A 19,376-nucleotide genomic window follows, 5' to 3' on the forward strand; every position below is an offset into this window, starting at 1 on the left:
ACAGACTGCTGACTGCTCTCTCTCTCTCTCTCTCTCTCTCTCTCTCTCTCTCTCTCTCTCACTCACAATGCAGTTAAATGTGCCCCAAATCATTTTTCCCCCTCACATGTGACACAGATCTGACACGGACTGTCTGAACAGCAAAAACCACATTCATGGTTCCTACACTTTCTATGACCTTTTCAGTTTTCAGTTATTCAGTTATTCCTTTTCAACTTTTTTTATTTTTTATTAGTATTTTTAAACCAGATATTTAATTATAATTATTATTATTAGGTAGTTATTTGGACAGGATTTCCATTTGTATGAGGAAGAAATATTTCAAACCAATCATTTTAAAGAGTTACACATTTACTGTACAAATGTCTCCAATAAACGCACTGAATGATGTTTCATTGTTTTCAGATTCTAATATATACAAACAATCATAAAGAGCAATATTATATATGAATACATAAAAAAAACTTTTTTTTAAAATTCTATTTAAAGAAATCACAGTTTTTTTCCACATTAATCTTTAAAGGAGAACTCCGGTTTTCGGTCGAAGTCCATAGTAATCGATTGTCAAGTTCACGCGCGTGATAAACCTATGCACGTGAACTCGACAATCGATTACTGTGGACTTCGACTGAAAACAGGAAGAAAATACAGGTATGTGCGCTGGCTGAAATAACATCTTCTTTATTAATATCTTTCACATCTACTGCAGTCAGATTCACCCGTGTTCACTCTGAAGGAATCACTCACATTAGCTGTGCACTTGTAATGACACATCAAGGATGTTAAAAGCAGGTTTAAAACTTGCCCCATTGAAGTCAACAGGGTGCACATTTTCAAAAGAGGATAACACGGTGTAGGCAACACCGATTTTTGTCATTGCTTTCTGTATTGACAGCACTCCAAATTTACCAAAAAATTAGCTCAATGTTAAAATTGACCGGAGTTCTCCTTTAAGATTTTACTACATTTTATGACTTTTCTAGGCCATGGAAAGCTATGGCCACATTCTGTGTTTTTTATTTCTGTTGAACGTAGCAGGTTTCAGAGTTTAACACATGCAGGTCTAGGAGCGTCACCTGTTCAAACTGACGTCTGATATGGGTCACATTTAAAAAGTTGTGAGCAACCACATGAAAAACTGAATTTAAGCAGAAAATCTCTTTGGTTTGTGATGTGACCGTGTGCCCTCTTTCTTTGTTTCTATCCATATCTTATTTTAGCCCAAGCCATACTGAATAATTCCCTCTAGAAGCAGCCCTTTCCAATTGATATGAGTGGAAGCCAAGCAGATGTGGTTTTTGGTTACACTTCTGTTAAACCCCCTCCTAAAGAAACTGCTGCCTTTTCTCTCTCCCATCACTTATTCTCAACATGGGAGGGCTAGGGTTTTGCCGTACCTCAGCTTTGGGGTTTCAGGCGTGCTTCACGCTCTCTTGCAGAGGCCAAATATAGAGGCTCGTTCCAGTGTGCAAGACACCGCCAGACATGACCAGACTAGACCCCTCTGCAACAAGTGCTGCTATTTCCACTTTCCAACAGGAAACTGGCTGTGTGGCTTTAGCTTAGCAAGGGCTTTTCGAGTTTGTGAGTTTGTGTGTGTGGCAGAGAAAGTAAGGAGGGTTTTAATGTCATGCGCGCATGTGCGGGTTAATCTCATGTTGGACAGAAAGAACGTTTGTGTGTATGCATATCTGATCTAGAGAGCAGTTACAACGGCATCAAGGAGCAGGAAGCTACTTCTCCCCCTGTGTTCCTCTGTGTCTGCTTTCTCCCTCATCCCTCACTCCTCCTCATTTGCTCTCACAAAAGAGTGTCATTGTTTGCAAAGCTGCAAAAACAACCATTGTTTAGTCGCGTTGTGGTTGGGAAGTAGGCAATTTAATATCTATGTTCAGCATTTAAAGTGTACTGATATTGTGATGATAAAGTTTCACACACACACACACACACACACACACACACACACACACACACACACACACACACACACACACACACACACACACACACACACACACACACACACACACACACACACACACTTTCCTTTGACCTCTATTGTTTTTATACTGAACTAATTATGTTATCTATCTTTCAACTAAACCTAGACTTCACAGAAACCTTTCTGTACTTTTTCACTTTTTTGTTGTGCACACATTATAGGTGTTTTTCAGGTTTTACTATCCTTGTTGAATCTTTTGGTCCCCACCAAATTAGTGTTCACAAGTTAGGATTTATTTTTTAAAGGAATTACTTTTATTCAGCAAAGATTCATTAAATTGATCAAAGGTTACAGAAAAGACATAATGTTACGAAAAAAAAAAAATTCTGTAAATGCTGTTGTTTTGAACTTTTCGATTCATCAGAGAATCTTGAACAAATTACAAAAATATGAAGCAGCAGAACTGTTTTCAACATTGATAATATTAAGAAATGTTTCTTAAGCAGCAAATCAGCATATTAGAATGATTTCTGAAGGATCATGTAATGAAGACTGGAGTAATTATGCTGGAATATTTTGCCACCACAGGAATAAATTACATTTTAAAATATAGAGAAATAGAAAAAAAATATTTTAAATTGTAACAATATTTCACAATATTTACTGTATTTTTGATCAAATAAATGCAGACTTTCTAAATTGGTAATATACTACCTACTTTTTATACAAAGCTAATTAAATTATTTAAATTAAATTTAAACTTTAAACTTTTTGCAAGTGACAAAATCATACATTTGTTGGAAATATAGCATTAAAAAAACTTTTTGTATTTTTATGAAACAGTATTTATTAATTTATTAGTTAATAATATCTGGTTAACAATATATATATATATACATATACATATATATATATATATACAATATATATATATATATATATATATACATGATTACATTGGAATTCTTTTGGATATATATATATATATATATATATATATCCAAAAGAATTCCAATGTAATCATGTAATCATAATTTTTTCCTCAAGTATACTTTTAAGGACATCCCACATGTTACCAAAATGAGTTTTCTTTCATATTTTGTTTTTAGTAATACAATTACAAAAGTATTACTAAGCAAATTCACAGACACTGACAAACACACACACACACACACACACACACACACACACACACACACACACACACACACACACACACACACACACACACACACATTGTGTTTTCATGTTTTATGAGGACTTTCCATAGACATGATGTTTATACTATACAAACTGTTTATTCTATCCCCTTACACTACCCTATACCCCTAAACCCATCACAGACAACTTTCTGAATTTCAAAAAAGATTATTCTGTATGATTTATAAATTTGTTTCCTCATGGGAAACAAAAAATGTCCACTCAAGGACTAGGATTTTAGATATTGCCGACCGTCTTTGTGGGGACTTTTTGTTTCCACAACGTAGGGTTTACCAGGACCACACACACACACACACACACACACACACACACACACACACACACACACACACACACACACACACACACACACACACACACACACACACACACACAGACAGAAGACCATAAACCAAACAACCCAAGAAAAACTTAAGCAGATTAGCAAAAACAGTCTTAGCCAACCAAAAAGACAACAGAAGCACAACCACATGTATACACATGGTTTGTACATACACACACAATGGCAGGGCACAGAAATATCATTATGGGTATAAAAAGACTAAGTAAGAAGAGTAAGAAGAATGAAAAAAAGCAACCTGGAGGAATTAGCGAGTGTGACTGAAGTAGTTCAGAAGAGAATAGCTTGAGTAATTCATCTGCAGGTCTCCGCATGCCTGTTTGCACAAGCTCTGGATGCATGTGTGTGTGTAAGTGGACACGTACTATAGGGCAGCGGAAAAAGTCATTTGTCTCTGTGATTACTCATTAATGATCAGGGCCCATCCAGCCACTCCTGTTTTGTTTGGTTTCTGTGCATGTGTGTGTGAGTGCATATTTGTGTGTGAGTATAGTGAATGAAGTGTGTTTGCTTTTCTCTCCTCCATCATGGTTAATTGCCCTTTCCTCCTCCTCCTCCTCCTCTTGGCTTAATGAGGTGTCTGACCCCTGGTCGCCTCCAGCACCATCAGAGCCTTATCATAATACACACACACACACACACACACACACACACACACACACACACACACACACACACACACACATATACACACACACACACACACACACACACACACACACACACACACACACACACACACACACACACACACACACACACACACACACACACACACACACACACACACACACACATATACACACACACACACACACACACACACACACACACACACACACACACACACACACACACACACACACACACACACACACACACACACACACACACACACACACAGGAACATATGCATGCTGAACATGGCTTCTCCCACAGTTCCTGTTGTTCGCACAGTCTCCATACAAGAAACTAATGAGTTGTAGGTACGTCTCCTCGGGGTCCACATACTGCCTGTGTGACTCCCTTCAAATGAGAGTCATGCTTTCATTGGTTGTCTTTGCCAGCACCATGACAGATGCCAATGTGTGTTTGTGCTGGTATAGATACTGCTAGTTGATTCTCGTGGCATGTTCAGACGAGTCGGTGTAATTAGGCTGCTGGATTATACCAGGCTCACTCCTTCTCCAGGAAGGAGGCGTTCAGATATATGTGTCTGTGATTAAAGTGAGAATGAGGAACTGCTGATTCTGGCAGCCTGGTTGCACTGCTACAACAAACCCTTTAATATCAATGTTACTTTCAAATGATGTCTCTGGTGATTGCGCTCATTTGCACTACATTATCAGCTTGTTTGTAGTCATTAGTCACAATTTATATACATTGTGCATATTGTGTATTGTCAAAGAACTTTTATATTTTAAAACATTTAAATGTAATTTTGTAGTTTTGTAATTACATAGGCTATGTATTTACATTTAAAAAATGTATTCATGTGATTCACAATATTACTGTTACTGTATTTTTCATCAAATGAATGCAGCCCTGGTGAGCATAAGAGACTATCTAGTTGGGAATATACTACCTACTTTTTATGTAAAGTAGTGTTTTTTTTTTTTTTTTACATTATTAACAGTGTTTTAAAGGGCTATGCTTATTTTTGTGGAATCTTTAATACTATTTTTCAGGATTCTTTGATGAATAGAAAGTTCAAAAGAACTTATATAGGAATAACAGGAACAGGAATAAATTACATTTAATTTATTAATTTAAAAAAATAATTTGCTATTTTAATGTTTTTATTGTATTTTTAAGGAAATAAATGCAGCCTTGTTGAGCTTAAGAGACTTCTTTCAAAAACATTGAAAAATTGGAATGTTACCAAACTTTTGACAGGTATATATAGTGCAATCACTTTCTTTCTCCTATATCTCTTCTATATGTGAGTGTTCATGTGAAGTGAATGTTGTTGCGTTGACTTAAAAGTTGTGATTACCTCCATGCTAACTGTTATTTTGGCGAATCTAATCAGCCTGGTGCCTGGCCCCCTGCGGCTGCCTCTGATTGGTTCCTCTCTTCCGCCATCACAGGAAGAACACAAACCCCAGCTGGCCTGTCAGCCAATCATCAGCTCAGCTCTTTTTGAGGCCATTGGGAGAACTTGTGTGTGTGTGTGTGTGTGTGTGTGTGCGCGTGTACATGTGCGTGCGTGCGTGTGTGTGCTTGCGCGTGTGTGTGCATATGGGTTGATTTTGGCATGAACCGTGTTTATTCTATTTGTATAGAGAGTGTGTTGGTTCTTATGCATTACGTGCCCATTTTCCTGCATGCTGATGTCTTTGTAAGTGCATAACTTTGCATTTCTATGTTGTGTAAATGGAAATGCTTGTGTATGTATATGTGTGTGCTCGTCTAGACACACAGCCACCTTTCAGTGTGTGAGAGATGCAGCATGCACTTCTGCCCTTGATGTTGTGAGAGCGTCCCCCAGTTCCCCAGACACACTCATCCACCCTCTGCTCCTCCCTTCCTCTACGCTCATCTCTCTCTCTTTGTCTCTTCTGTCATTCTCTTCTCTGGGGGATTCTGAGCTCTATAGTTTGGGGTGTCTTTCAGTCTCTTGACAGGCAGACGGATGAGTGCTTGAAGGACTGCGTAGTGATTTCTGTGACTGTGTGTGAGAGTATAGGGGTTGATACCTGGAGTGAACTCTCAGAAACCTCCAGTCTTGAGCCAGAAAGGTTTGACTGACAGCTGCTGAACCAATACAAATCTCCATAGAGAGAGAGAGGGTACTAAAAGAAGAGTTGTAAATGTGCAAAGAAAGAACTGTAAAAGATGTAGTGTTAAAGGTGAAGGATGTAATTTTTGCATCATTTGTGACACTAAAAAGAATTGCAAGAATTCTTCTTGAAGAATTCAAATGAATGCTTCAAAGGTTGGTCAAATAGATTCAAATAGTCCAAATGGAGATACAAAATGGTCCAAAGAAATATTTGGGGAAAAGAGGCAGAACAAAAAAATCATTTTTTTTATGAAATACTATTGACAAAACGAATAATATGTAATATTTAACTACAGGTTGTCAAACATACATTAAACACATATATTAGTGGAACTCTATTTGTCCGTTTTATGAATTTCTTTTCCTTCAACAAATCATTTCATAAATGCGTCGTCAGAATTGAGATTAATGCGTGGCGAACCGCGGGTGGAGAGCGGTACGGTTAGTTTTTTTCCGAGAACCGTTACATCCCTAAAAATCATGGTAGGTTGTTGTCTGCTGTGGGTTTAGAAACTTTGCGATTTGATAATCATACTAAGCCTCTTTCTGTTCATTCACCTTGATGTGTTAATGTGTGTTTAATTTGAGCGTGCCACTTTGTTTATGGTGGCCAGTTGTAGTGCAGATGACTAATTTGAAACTTCAAGCTAATTTGGGCAGAGATTGATTTTCATGAGCGCTCGTCCCAGTTCTGGACCAACAGCATTCCCTTTGGGTTGTTCAGTGTGTTTTCAAAGTGGTGGTCGAAAGTCAAACTCTAAGGAGCCTTTATCCTTCACGACTGGGAGTCTACATCTCTTGAATTATGCCATGGAAATCTGTCATTTGCAATGGTTTATCCTTTTCCTGCTTTCATTTATTCCCCATTTCCATTCTTCTCCCCTTTTGTTGCTGCTTTAAGATGATTCAGATCACTTGGTTTGGTTCTCTTGGGTGATCTGCTCTCTGCTTCGTTCCCTCTCTCCTTTTCTCTTATTTTTTTCCCTCAGTGACTGCGAGACTGAAGAAGAATGAGAAAGCAGGGTGAGAAACATTAGTAGAAGAAGACAAAAGCGAGAGAGTTTTCCTAATGGAAATGAGGGGGAAAAAAGGTGCCCGGGTTTTTTGTGTGTTTCAGTAAAACACTAGTGCCAGGAGGAAGATGATGGCTGAGACTGACCTGTTATGGATTCTTTCTTCATTCGTTTGGCAATCAGCGTACAATGAGTCAATGAGTCAATTAAAGGGGAATCGTTCAACACTGGTTGCACAGTATGTTTTCGATTCACTAAAAAGGACCGGTTGCAGCGAGTTATTCTTTCGGACTGTATCGTAGTTTTCACTGTTCTTTTATTTAATTTTTATACTGTTTAGACTTGGTAATAAATAGTCTTCAAGCTTGTCACATGAATGTTAGTACCATCAACATGTCGTCATTAAACGTAGGCCTATAATAGCCTACTATTTTTCATTGTAAAGCCGGACGTTTTCTTGAATTAAATTCATAAACAATTTATATTTATCTACAAAATTGTATTCATATTTGTATGTATATTTTATTATTTATTCATGTATATTTTTTACATTTTAATTTAAGCAAAAACTGTTACATTAAACGCTTTTTACTAATCGTAAGAAGCAAAGTGTTGAATCCAAACTCTTCACTGATGGTTGTGTAATTCTATATTTCTAGGGAGCTCATTTTTTCCTCATCTTGACTTGCAAAACCAGACTGCTATCAACAGGGGGCGACACTCTGCTAGAGGGCGCTGTAGGTAGGAAGGTGTGAAGGGGGTCAGACTTGCGGTCAAAGTGTTTACTGTAAACAGATTGTTGAACAAACAGCGGCTAACATGCTCACCGGCAGACCCGCTGTCCACTGTTGACTTAACTGCTCCCTTATCAGAGAGAGCAGCACACGGTCAGCCCTGAATAAACATTCCTAACACAGGAGTCCTTTGTGTGCATGAGTGCGTGTGTATGTGTGTGTGTGTGTGTGTGTGTCAATGCGCTCAACTCTAATGAGGAAATACTGAGTTTAACTTGTCCATATAGTGCGTTCAGCATGCTGCTACAGTCGCATGCAGATATAAAACAAGAAGGCTGCAGGCCAAAGCCAACCCATCCAGATACACATGCTCTGAACCTGCACCACACTGATACCACAGCTCATCCCTTCAAATAGCTTCACATAACAAACATTACACAGATCAGAACACGCTGGACCAGAACCAGCTCTTTTATCGCACTGTGATGGCTGGAAAGCTCCGCATGTGGCTTTTGATGTTGACTTGACAATGGCTGTAAACCTGTGTGAGAGAGCCGATATCATGATTCATCAATATGCTGTTTATGCTTTACCTACTTCATAGATTTATTTCTCAGTTTATTCACGTATTCTGATATTTTATTTAGTATTTATATGCTTTTATTTTTTAAATGCTTTTGAAAGAAATCTTTTATGCTCACAAAGGCTGCATTTATTTGATCAAAAATACAGTAAAGGTAGTAATATTGAGAAATGTTATTACAATTGAAAATAACTTTTCTTTTTTAATATGTTTTTAAAAAAAATGTAATTTATTCATGTGATGGCAAAGCTGAATTTTCAGCAGCCATCCCATCAATCTTCAGTCACTGATATGAATCAATACCAATATCACTGAATGATACTTCAGAAATTAGAAATGTAATTGTTTTGTAACATTATAAATGTCTTTACTGTCACTTTTGATCAATTTAATGCATTCTTGCTAAATACGTTTTTCCACAAAAAATATTGTACTGACCCTATTTTCAGAAATTCAAAAGCCAAGTGATCCTACAATAAGTCTTACTTTTTTCAGAGACACAAAAATGTAAATTTTTATTTATTGTTTTTGTGCATCTTTAAAGAGTGCAAGGATGCGTTTGCATAGAGTGAAGAAAACCTTTATATGCAGTTGATTTTGGCTTGTTTTTGTGCTAATTATCTTCTCCTTCATTTAGAATAGTCCAGATTCACCAACATTAGATCAAGAGCAAGAACAAATTGATGTGTGCATGCCACATACACAGTGCACCTGTAGTGAATCTGACAGAAATATAGCTTGAACCTTTCAATGTGTACGTAATTATTAACGAATAAAACCCATAATTCTAATGCTTTTTGTTCCAACAAAAAGTGAAAATGAATGATTCCTTTCCTAATTACGTTTAACAGAGGGATTCGCTGGTGTTAATAAGAATTCAGTCCTGCGTTAATGAGCCTATTGCGTATGTGTGTGTGCTTCCGTGCATGTTTGCGTATGTGTGTAAGCATATGAGATCAGGCTTCCTGTCTGAGTAAGTACCCCTGTCACTTGTGTTGTTGCTTTATGTCAAAACATCTCAAAGCAGGGACTGCGCTCTGACTCTTAACGCGCACACACACACACACACACACACCGTTGGTACCAGCATGCTGCCAAGTCTCTGGGTGGTTACAGAGCTCAACCTGTTAAAAGGTTGAACTCTTGGGAAGGTGCTGATCTGAGCACACCGCACAGAGGCCCTGTGCACTCCTGTCAGCCTGCAACACACACACATACACACACACATTCTGTATTAAAACCTAGAGAGCTGCCTACGTAGGCCGCATTATAAGCGATCATAGATATGTTCCCAAAGCAAAAGCTTTTCAGAAAGATCCAAATTGAATTATGCTGCCTCCTAAGATACCTTGTTTTGGCCAGATTCCATGTAGACTTTGAAGAGAAGGCAGTCCCAGAATGCATTGCGACAAACTCAAACTATTTCCTTCTTGGAAGGCAAGAAGGCATGTCCAAATCCAATTCTTGTCACATTCTGTCTAGTGAGATAACTTCATCTGATCATTTTTTGAAGGCAGCATAGATGTATCCTTCGCTGCCTTTGATATCCCACAATCCTGTGCGTTCCATTTCATGACAGTTGAGCTACTTTGTGTGTAAATGTAAATTTTTGACCAACTTTTTTCCATTTTTGATGTCATTTCTAGCTTAAAATTACTAGTATAGTGATTAAATATTTGCTTAGTTATCTCCAAAGCTCTCTCTGTTTTGCTGTAGATCATTAAAGCGTTATGCTGCCTCAGAAGCCTGTGTGAAATCAGTTTTGTGAGCTACCTTCATGTGCAAACGCTGTCTGCATTTCACTGCCCGATAGGGCAGCGATGCAACGAGTCAGATGCATAAGCTTTCCAATTCAGCCACTATCTCATCCCCATCTTATGGTGCAAATACGCACAGCTTTGGTCAGGTACATAAGGAAAGCCTTTTACCTTTTTATTGTGTTCTAAACTGACTTTTTATATGTTGTAAAGGATATTCTGAGATTTTCTTCAGCTGAAATATGGCAGCAGTTTCTCTCCATTATGGCAACTGGCTCAGGTCCTCCCACTTTATTCCAACAGATTTATTTACCTCACAAGCCTGGAAGCACGCAGTAATTCAACAAAGGTAGTATGCGTGCACACGCTTTGTTTAAGTGTTAAAAAGAGCGAATGAGACAGAACGGAAGAGACGGAGAGAGAAAGCGAGAATGAAAAGGAGTACCAGATCAACAAGTCAGCATTTGTAGAGACCCTGTTAATTGGCATTTGTGACAATAGAACACTGGCAGTTATTGATTCCAGATCGGCCAGGGATCGAATATGCAGAGTATTACTCCTCAGCATGACTGAACACACTTGTGAGTGTGCACGTGTGTGTGTGTGTGTGTGTGTGTGTGTGTGTGTGTGTGGCCTGTGAAAATACTTTAATTCTTTAATAACTGAATTGATGACACATTGTTCCTAATTAGATAAAAAATTTGGGATTCTTGCTTTTTGTTTTCTTTTTCCTGACAAAAGGATGTCATATATTAATAAAAAAAAAGCTTTTCTTACTGCAGAAAATAGTTTTTGTGTTGTTTTCCAGTTAAAATATCTCAAAATCCTTGAAACAAGATAAATTAATTTGAGTTCCAACACTTAATAATTTATAATTTTAATACAATATTTTCTCCCTGATAGATTTTGTGTTGTTTAAACTATAAACAAGTTAAAAAATAAAAAATAAATAAAAGTGTGCCAGTTTGATGTAGTCAGATTAAAATAATTAAAATGGACTTTTATTGAAGGCACACACTATGAAATGTCTTAGAAAAGTCTTAATATGTTTTACAGTATTGATAATAAATTCATAAATTGTTATTTATAAAAAATATAATTGTAAATTTGTTTTGTTTGAAATATTTTGGTATATTTTAACTGGAGGACTAGAAAATATTTTCTTTTCTGTTTATATCAGTTTTTTTTTTCTCCGAGACTTGATGAGATTAAATGGAGAGCATTTGCTTTTCACATTTTTATCCTGAGAAAATAACCCTATTCGTTTCACATTTGTCTCCTGTTTCAGTGTTTCAGACACCTCAACAACATCACACACATCCCCTTTTTAGACTAATAGGAGAAACGCAAGAAGGAGTTGAAACTTAAAGGGAAAGTCCGCTCAAAAATGAAAATTCTGTCATCATTTACTCATCCTCATGTTGTTCAAACCGTTATGATTTTCTTTCTTCTGTGGAACACAAAAGCAGATATTTTGAAGAATGTTGGTAACCAAACAGTTTTGCTTCCCATTGACTTCCATCTTCCATTGGATAAAAATTCAATGGAACAGTCAATGGAAACTGAAACAGTTGGGTTACCAACACGCTTTGTTTGTGTTCTGCAGAAAAAATAAATGCATACAGGTTTGGAATGACTTGGCGGTAAGTAAATGATGACAGAATTTTCATTTGTGGGTGTACTATCCCTTTAAATATAACTGAGAGCTCCATTATGTCTCCAGCTCAGCTATGAAAGACAAACTCTGTGCAGGTATTGGCTGACATCTCTCTGGCAGGGACGTCACAGGGTCAAATGACGCCTCTCTCTGTGCGTGCTCCCCTGTGAAGATGACCTTTGCTGTGAGTGTACAGATTGCAGGAAGTGCTCCCTAATTTTACTCCCCAGCTGGGAAGGCTTGCTGCTTTATTTCACCAGATGTCCAGCAGACATCTGAACGCCATGGATGAATGCGGCTGTGTGATGGAAGGCGTAATTCAACTTTAGTGCAAGTCAGATTCAGATGTGTCTCTGGTAATGCTTTACCCGCCTCCGACTCTCCATTTTACCCCTGACTGGTGAAGTCCAGAGGCTGGAAAAACATGAAAGAGGCCCCTGGGCAGGTTCACTGTAAGGAATAAGGGGGTAATCTTTAGGCCTCAGTAGAGCAATGATGAGGAGAGGAAGATAAGAAGACTGTCTGATCTCTATATATGAACCTTTTCATCTGCATGTGTTTAACCTATGTGGTTTCCAAGCTCTCACATGCATACACAAGCAAAGGAAATTATTGCTCAGAGGTTGCTCTTTCATAGCTCAGCTGGAGACTCAGTTGTATTTAAAGGGATAGTCCACCCAAAAATGAAAATTTTCATCATTTACTCTTATTGACTTTTTATGCTGCTTCTGAATGTATTGTAGGTACTTTTGTTTTTAAACTTACTTCGCTAACATTAAAAATGTCTGTTCTATGTGTTATAAATGTGTGACGTAAGAATGAAATTTGGACGTACTACATCCGCTTTGTTGTCACTGACGTGACCTACGGCGTTAGTTGCGTCGCTTCATCACCTCCATTAATAAATCCTCTCCTGTGGCCTCATGGGATAGTAAAGTGTCTATCAAATGTGGAAGTAGTAAATCTTCTGGGTACTTTTTGCCTTCTGTTTTATGAAAACTATGAATCCGGACATGGAAGTAGGCATATTCGGATGCACCACTAGAATTTATGAGATTTCTCTCTGAAGTTTCCACTAATGTGACAGTAGTTGACATACTTAACACTTAATGTTGACACTTAAAATTCAACAGTATTATTGATTTGACTGTACTGATGCTGTTGTAGAGAACTGAACTGAGCTGGACGATGGCATTTGGATTTTTTTGAACTGGTTTATAGATGAAATGAAATCAACACTGAACTGACTTCTGCAGCAGAAATGCGTAATTTTCACTGGAAAGCTTCTTTTAAACAATCTTTATTGTATAAAGCGCTGTAAAGGTGACTTGACACTGAGACCTCTTCTAAAAAAAGTATTTTTTTATTTCTATTTTTGCCACTAAATTCATTTATTTTTATTCTGTGTTTATGCCTTGTTGCAAATTCTGCTGTTTTGTTTCTCAAGAATAATTTTCTAGCTGGCTAACAGATGAGGTTCTGCCAAAATTGCAAAAATTACTAGTGATAATTCTGAAATCAGCAGTAAAGGCCCATTCATCAGCTGGGAAAATCATTATGAAAGTGATTCCAACATTTTCGTTCCTCTGTGTGGTTATTGTTATAGTTTTGATGTGGACTTCAAGCCTGGCTAACGTCAGACCTCTTCTCATTGAGAGATTAATTTTCTCGTATTTGAGGCGTGGTTTACGAATGCCCAGAGCCGTTTATTGGGCTTATAGCCAATCATTTAAATTATACCAGATGACGTATGTAGAGCGACAGAAATTCGACGAGGAAGAAGACGATGGGTCAGAGATTTATGTGTACACGATGGCGTTCAGCGACTATTGCCGTTTGTGCAAGACAAACATGAGGGTAGAAGGTATGTGTAGATATAAACAAACTGCTTCGGTGTGTCGCATAGACGTCGTCATCGTCTTGCTGCTCCCTCCCCGTTCTGTGATTGGTCCCCTCGCTGAGGCGAAAATCTGGTCCGTGGAATCCAGGCTTCCTAGCAGCTTGAATAAAATCGCGCTGCGCGCAAGGCAGCATGGGGAAACCCAGGCTAGTGGACTTCCCTATTCTTAAAGAATTAGAATGATTATTGAAACTATTGTTATCATACTTGGTGTGAAGGGGCTTTAAGAATGTCCCGATAACTGAGTCAATATGTAAATTATTTCTGTCAAATCGATTAATTGCATCTAATATATCTCATTTAATATAAGAAAAACTTGCATTTGATCACTTTGCTGCCGTGGAGAAACAATACAGATATTTCAGATTTCTCAGTTGTTTTTTTCTTCCCATGGTAACGCATTGAAAACACGTGCAACCCCCTCTGAGAGCATTCAAACAAATGCATATTTAAACCAGTTGTCACTCCTGCACCTGATCATCTGTACCTCATCTTCCTGCATGTGGACCACCTTTACTCCCTTCCTCTCTCTTTCTAACCTCCCTGACTCGCTCTTCCTTTTCTGCTCTTCCTGTCTTTCTTTCTCCAACCCCAAAAGAATCTTCCCTCTCCTCCCCCAGAGTACACGCCAGCACCAGACGTTGCACCGGGGGGCAGAGTGTCCTTGGCCGGTGCAGCCGGCAGTCTTATCTTCTCAGCTCTGCTTTCAATCTGAGCGCTCTCTCACCCCCGGGGAGATTTCACCCAGGGCTGGGCTTTGAGCAGATGCAGGCGGGTGTCGAGTCATGGTCAGCTCTGTCTTGCGTCTGCTAGCCTGCTCTGGATCTTCTCACTCACAGAAGTGGGAGTGCGGCCCTGAGAAAGCTCAGGTCTTGATACCAGTGTGAGGCATATGAATGTTTGCTGTCGGTCCAAAAACTGATTTGGCCCATGCTTCAAAGTTGTGTAAATGTTAGGACTGTGTTAATGGTGGGAATGGGTGGTTAGTGTGGCAAAACTCTCTCAATAAGTGAACTTGTCTCATGTCCTGTTTATTTCTTGATAGAACGGCGGCAGTTTTTTCATGAACTCTCTCCGTCTAGCTTTTTAGAAGTGAGTGTGCAATTTTGCATCTGGCTGAAATCTATGACATGCATTTTGAGTTGCTTGTGTAAATACTGACCGCTGATGATTTGTCAAGAGTTGAACCTTGGGCGTACCGACTCCCTTTAGATTCCTTTTGACCTGGTTTACTCTTTACAGCTTTATGGAAAGTTTTGGAAGGTCTTGTGATTCAAGGGCAGGAATGACTTCTCAGTGAGCTGTCAGTGCTGTGTGGGATCTCTGGTTCCTCTGTGAGGCTGCAGTCTTGCAAAAAGGCCTCTGGAGTGATGACGTGGCCCAGGGTCAGAGAAAAGAAGCCTGGGAAACTGGAAAAGTATGAAATATGTCTCATAGACCCTTGCTTTGATTAAAATAATTATTTATTTGTTTTACAAATCATTTCTTGTCTGGACATTGGGCATATCTAAAATAGGGATGCACAATATATCTGCACCATATCAGTTTTTTTTTTTTTAAACGATCTGCATAAGTCAATGCTGGAAATGTAATTGTTCATTTTCATTTCCTCTCCCCCCTTTTATATAAATTACCTTTGCTGTCATCTAACACTCACTTAATCTGTACATTGGCAAATTTCTAAATGTATATTGATTTTTATACTGCACATGATAATGTCATGATGCCTAAATTCACTTAAATTATTTTAAATGATTGTATCTAAAATTTACCAGTTATCAGCCATAACATGAAAATAATTATCAGCTTATATTATCAAAATTTTAATATCAGTGGATTCCTAATGCCAGAGTTTTTTGTTACATTTTCTTTGGGTATAAAATCTTTAATCAGACATCTTGGAGGCATTTTACAATAATGCAATTAATGTTACTTTATAGTCATTTATATCAGCACAGCTTTTGGCTAAACAATAGAACAGCTCAGATTTAACGCTTTCTTGCAGTATTCAAAAACATCCCACAAAATTCTACAGTGCAGAAATGCAACAGAATGTCTGCAGAATGCACATGTGCCTAATGAGCTCTAAGACCACGTACACCAAATGCTCTTGGTAGAACTGGTGAAGACATTGAAAATAATCAAGATGGACATTGATTAAAAACAATGATGATGTGCTGTGTGCGTAAGAATCAGCCTGATGGGAAGGGCAAGGGCTTCTGGGAAAGAAGGGATGAAATGAAAGATTGAAATGATAATGAAGAAGACAGGATCTGGGAATTAGGATGAACGGCAGTGAAAGATAGATGCATAAGTAGCATTCTCCAACTGTACCCTACCAACACCAAAAACACTTTTACTTTTTCTAATTTGCTCCAGCTTTCCTCTCTGTTCTTCCTTCCCTATCACACTTGTTTTCATTCTATCCCTTGCTGTTCAGATAGTGTGTGTCCTTGCTTTTAAAATGTGTTGTTCCCTGGGGAGAATTAAGCCCTGTGCACCGGACATACTGTCTGTGTGTGTGTGTGTGTGTGTGTGTGTGTGTACTGGCTGAGTGGCCCCTGAGGCTTCATGCTGGGAGCCCACCCAGCTGACAGTCTAGCTCAGCCCAAAGTCCCATCCTCCCCAGCCAGACCACCCAACCACCTGATCCCAGGACTCTTCAGATACATCAGTGGGCTCATGTGGCTATACATATGTCATGTGTATTTTTATTTTTTGTCTGGCATATGTATGTGTGTATAAAGCTTGTACAAAAGTCAGAATTGAAAAATTGGCCTTCTTTCAATTTATAGTTGGAATTTTAATTTAATAGGCCACGACTCACAGGAAGCTAAATTGGAATGTGAATTTGAATGATAGGAAGTGGAATTTACTAAATTACAATTCAAATAATTTCGATAGGTATGGCATTTTGGAAAATACTTTTTTTTTTCACCTCAGTTCATAAATCTATCTGACTTTATGCCTATGAATTCTTCAAACTTAAAGACTTTTTAAACCTCTCTCAAGCAACATTCAAAATTTGTCTCAAAAATCACACTTGTTTATGTGAATTTTAATATACTTCCTTAAATTTGAACTGAAATTGTATTTCTTATTTGCCAAATTCAAATTCTGAATTTATATGTTTCTATAAGTTTAGAGGTTGTTCTTTAATAGCTCAGGAGATTTAATTTAAGTTCTCATTTATGTTTCATTTAATCAAATCTTGTCAAATCTTTCTATTAAACCAGTGCTTCTCAAGCCTGTCCCCACCACTGCATTTTTTTTTATGTCTCACTCATTGAACACACCCAATTCAAGTCTTGCAATCTGATGAGTTGAATCAGGTGTGTAAGATGTGGGAGACATCCAGGACATGTGGATCCCAAGGACATGTTTTAGAAGCACTGTCCTAAACTTCCATAAGAATTTCTTTAATAGAAACAAAACTATACTAAAACTATTCATGTTGAAGTAGCCGGCCCTACTTTTCTTGCTCTGAGCAGGATTTGAATCGGCGTCTCCGGCATGGGATGCAGGCACGCTAACTAAGGGCGCTAAAGACTGCCGCTTGAGGCCAGGGGAGTGAGGTTTACTCACACAACTCTTACAAGCTGGCCTCTGTTACACACTCATCCCCCGAAACTTCACTCCCATCCGGGTCACGGCACCAAATGTAACCGGCCCTACTTGACTCACTCCGAGCGGGATTCAATCCAGCATGGGAGGAAAGTGCACTAACAAGGACGCTAAAGACTGCAGTCCCTAGTGTCAGTCGCCAGTGCGCCTCTTGAGGCCAGGGGAGTGAGGTTTACTAGCACAGCTCTTACTAGCTGGCCTCTGTTACATTGACATTGATAGCTCAGATAACATGGTCTTGAAAACTTGTATATCAAATATTTAAGTAGTCTTTTTTGAGTAGAATATTTTGAAGTCTTCTACTTCTACTTTGAAGACTTTGGTATTTTGACAAAGTTGGGATCTCTTTTGAAACTCTAGGAGAGACCTGATTTCTGGGGTCTTTTTTGTAAGGAAAACCCGAGAAGCAGGAGTCTTAAGCAATTTCATTGCAGTCTTACACTTGCACATTTAAGATTTCATTTGTAATATTTCTTTCTCATGCCACGTGGCATCTTGTTGTCAGGAGTGTGCCGGAGAAAGCGGAATGGTAGGATGCTCAGAAAACCAGAGGGAAGACTGTAATGCACGCACATGCTCGAGCTAAAACCAAAGAGACACCGCCAACATGCACAAACACACAGTGGCGTGAGGATAAGCAATGTATTAGTCATCTATTACAGGAATCAGTCTCACACTGGGCCTGTTTTCCAGTCTTGCTGGATGCCTTGTGAATTTCCACCCATGAAATAGAGCGGCTTTCTTCCCCCAGACTCAGCTCACAGAAACTCGCTGCCCACGGGAGACGGCTCTGACCTGGCAAATCTCTGCTTACAGTGGGTCAAATTCTCCACCAGCAGTGTGGATGATACAAAACATAATCCAGAAAAGAGAGGCGCAGCGAGTCTGACTTCACCCCATGAATGGACTGAATGGAGGAGTGTTAGCCGAGCTGGTCGATTTGAAAGCATGCACCTGGTGTGATTCAGGTGTGTGTGAAGGGTATTGTACATGCTAAATGGATTTCTCACCTCTCGCTCTTTGTGGAATGGACAGACCAGCCAAATCGCCCTCACTGAGAGTGCTCTCAAGGCCTCGAATATATCCTCCCTACCAAGAATGAAAGAAACAGAGAAAGAGTTCGAAAGAGAGGGATGAAAAAAATGAGGTGTGTGTGAGAGAAACAGAAGCAGAGAAAAAAAAGAAAACAAAATAGCGTTTATGGTTAAGGCTGCCTCTGAAATAATTTTCCATATCAGTGCAACTGCATGAGCCCCAGTGGGAAAGGGAATATGATTTTCTCCATACAGTGCCAGTGGAAAAGAAGAACTCGTATCAAAACAAGATAGAAGAATGCTGGGAAGAGAACGAGAGAGGCACTTGCTGGTCTTTACATCAGGAATCCTGTACTGGGAGCGCTGTAGGACTGTTGTTAGTAGATCTTTTCTGGTTGGAAAACACACAAACCATCATTCAGTCATCTGTCCAGAACCTGTTCGGCCTGTCCAGTAGCCCGCCGAGATCTATTAAGCTTCGGCCTCTGTCTCCAGCTCGGCACGCCAGATCAATCCAGAGAGCAGAAGGGCTTGACTCCATGTTAATTCCGCCCACTCTCTTGGTTGCTCCGCTCTCGCCCCTCGGGTTGGGAAGCGGCTCTTGCTGAGCCCCAGGTTTTGGACAGTGTCCTGTCATTAGTTTATACTGAGAGCTCCATCTGATAAGTCCTTGCCTCTCTTCCCATGCCGACACTCAGGATAGAACAGAGGGTGGATCGGGGGGACGTGGAATGATATTTGGCCCCTGAGCCAAAGTGCTCTTGTGACAACAGGCCGATTAGCATG

At 39.1% G+C, this 19,376-nt stretch overlaps 1 protein-coding gene across 5 annotated transcripts in view; it reads left to right on the plus strand.

Annotated features, from left to right (window-relative positions):
- Nucleotides 1-19,376, plus strand: part of bahcc1b (BAH domain and coiled-coil containing 1b) — a 101,631-nt gene that overhangs the window by 23,246 nt on the left and 59,009 nt on the right. Inside the window, exon 2 of one of the 5 annotated variants that reach the window (XM_081392891.1) lies at nucleotides 7,961-8,042. The exons of the other annotated variants lie outside the window; for them this stretch is intronic. The gene's annotated coding sequence lies outside the window, so the exon portion shown is untranslated. The remainder of the gene's footprint in view (nucleotides 1-7,960; nucleotides 8,043-19,376) is intronic. 5 annotated transcript variants of the gene reach the window in all.

This window comes from Scardinius erythrophthalmus, assembly GCF_964197995.2.
Source record: "Scardinius erythrophthalmus genome assembly, chromosome: 18".
Taxonomy (NCBI): Eukaryota; Metazoa; Chordata; class Actinopteri; order Cypriniformes; family Leuciscidae; genus Scardinius; species Scardinius erythrophthalmus.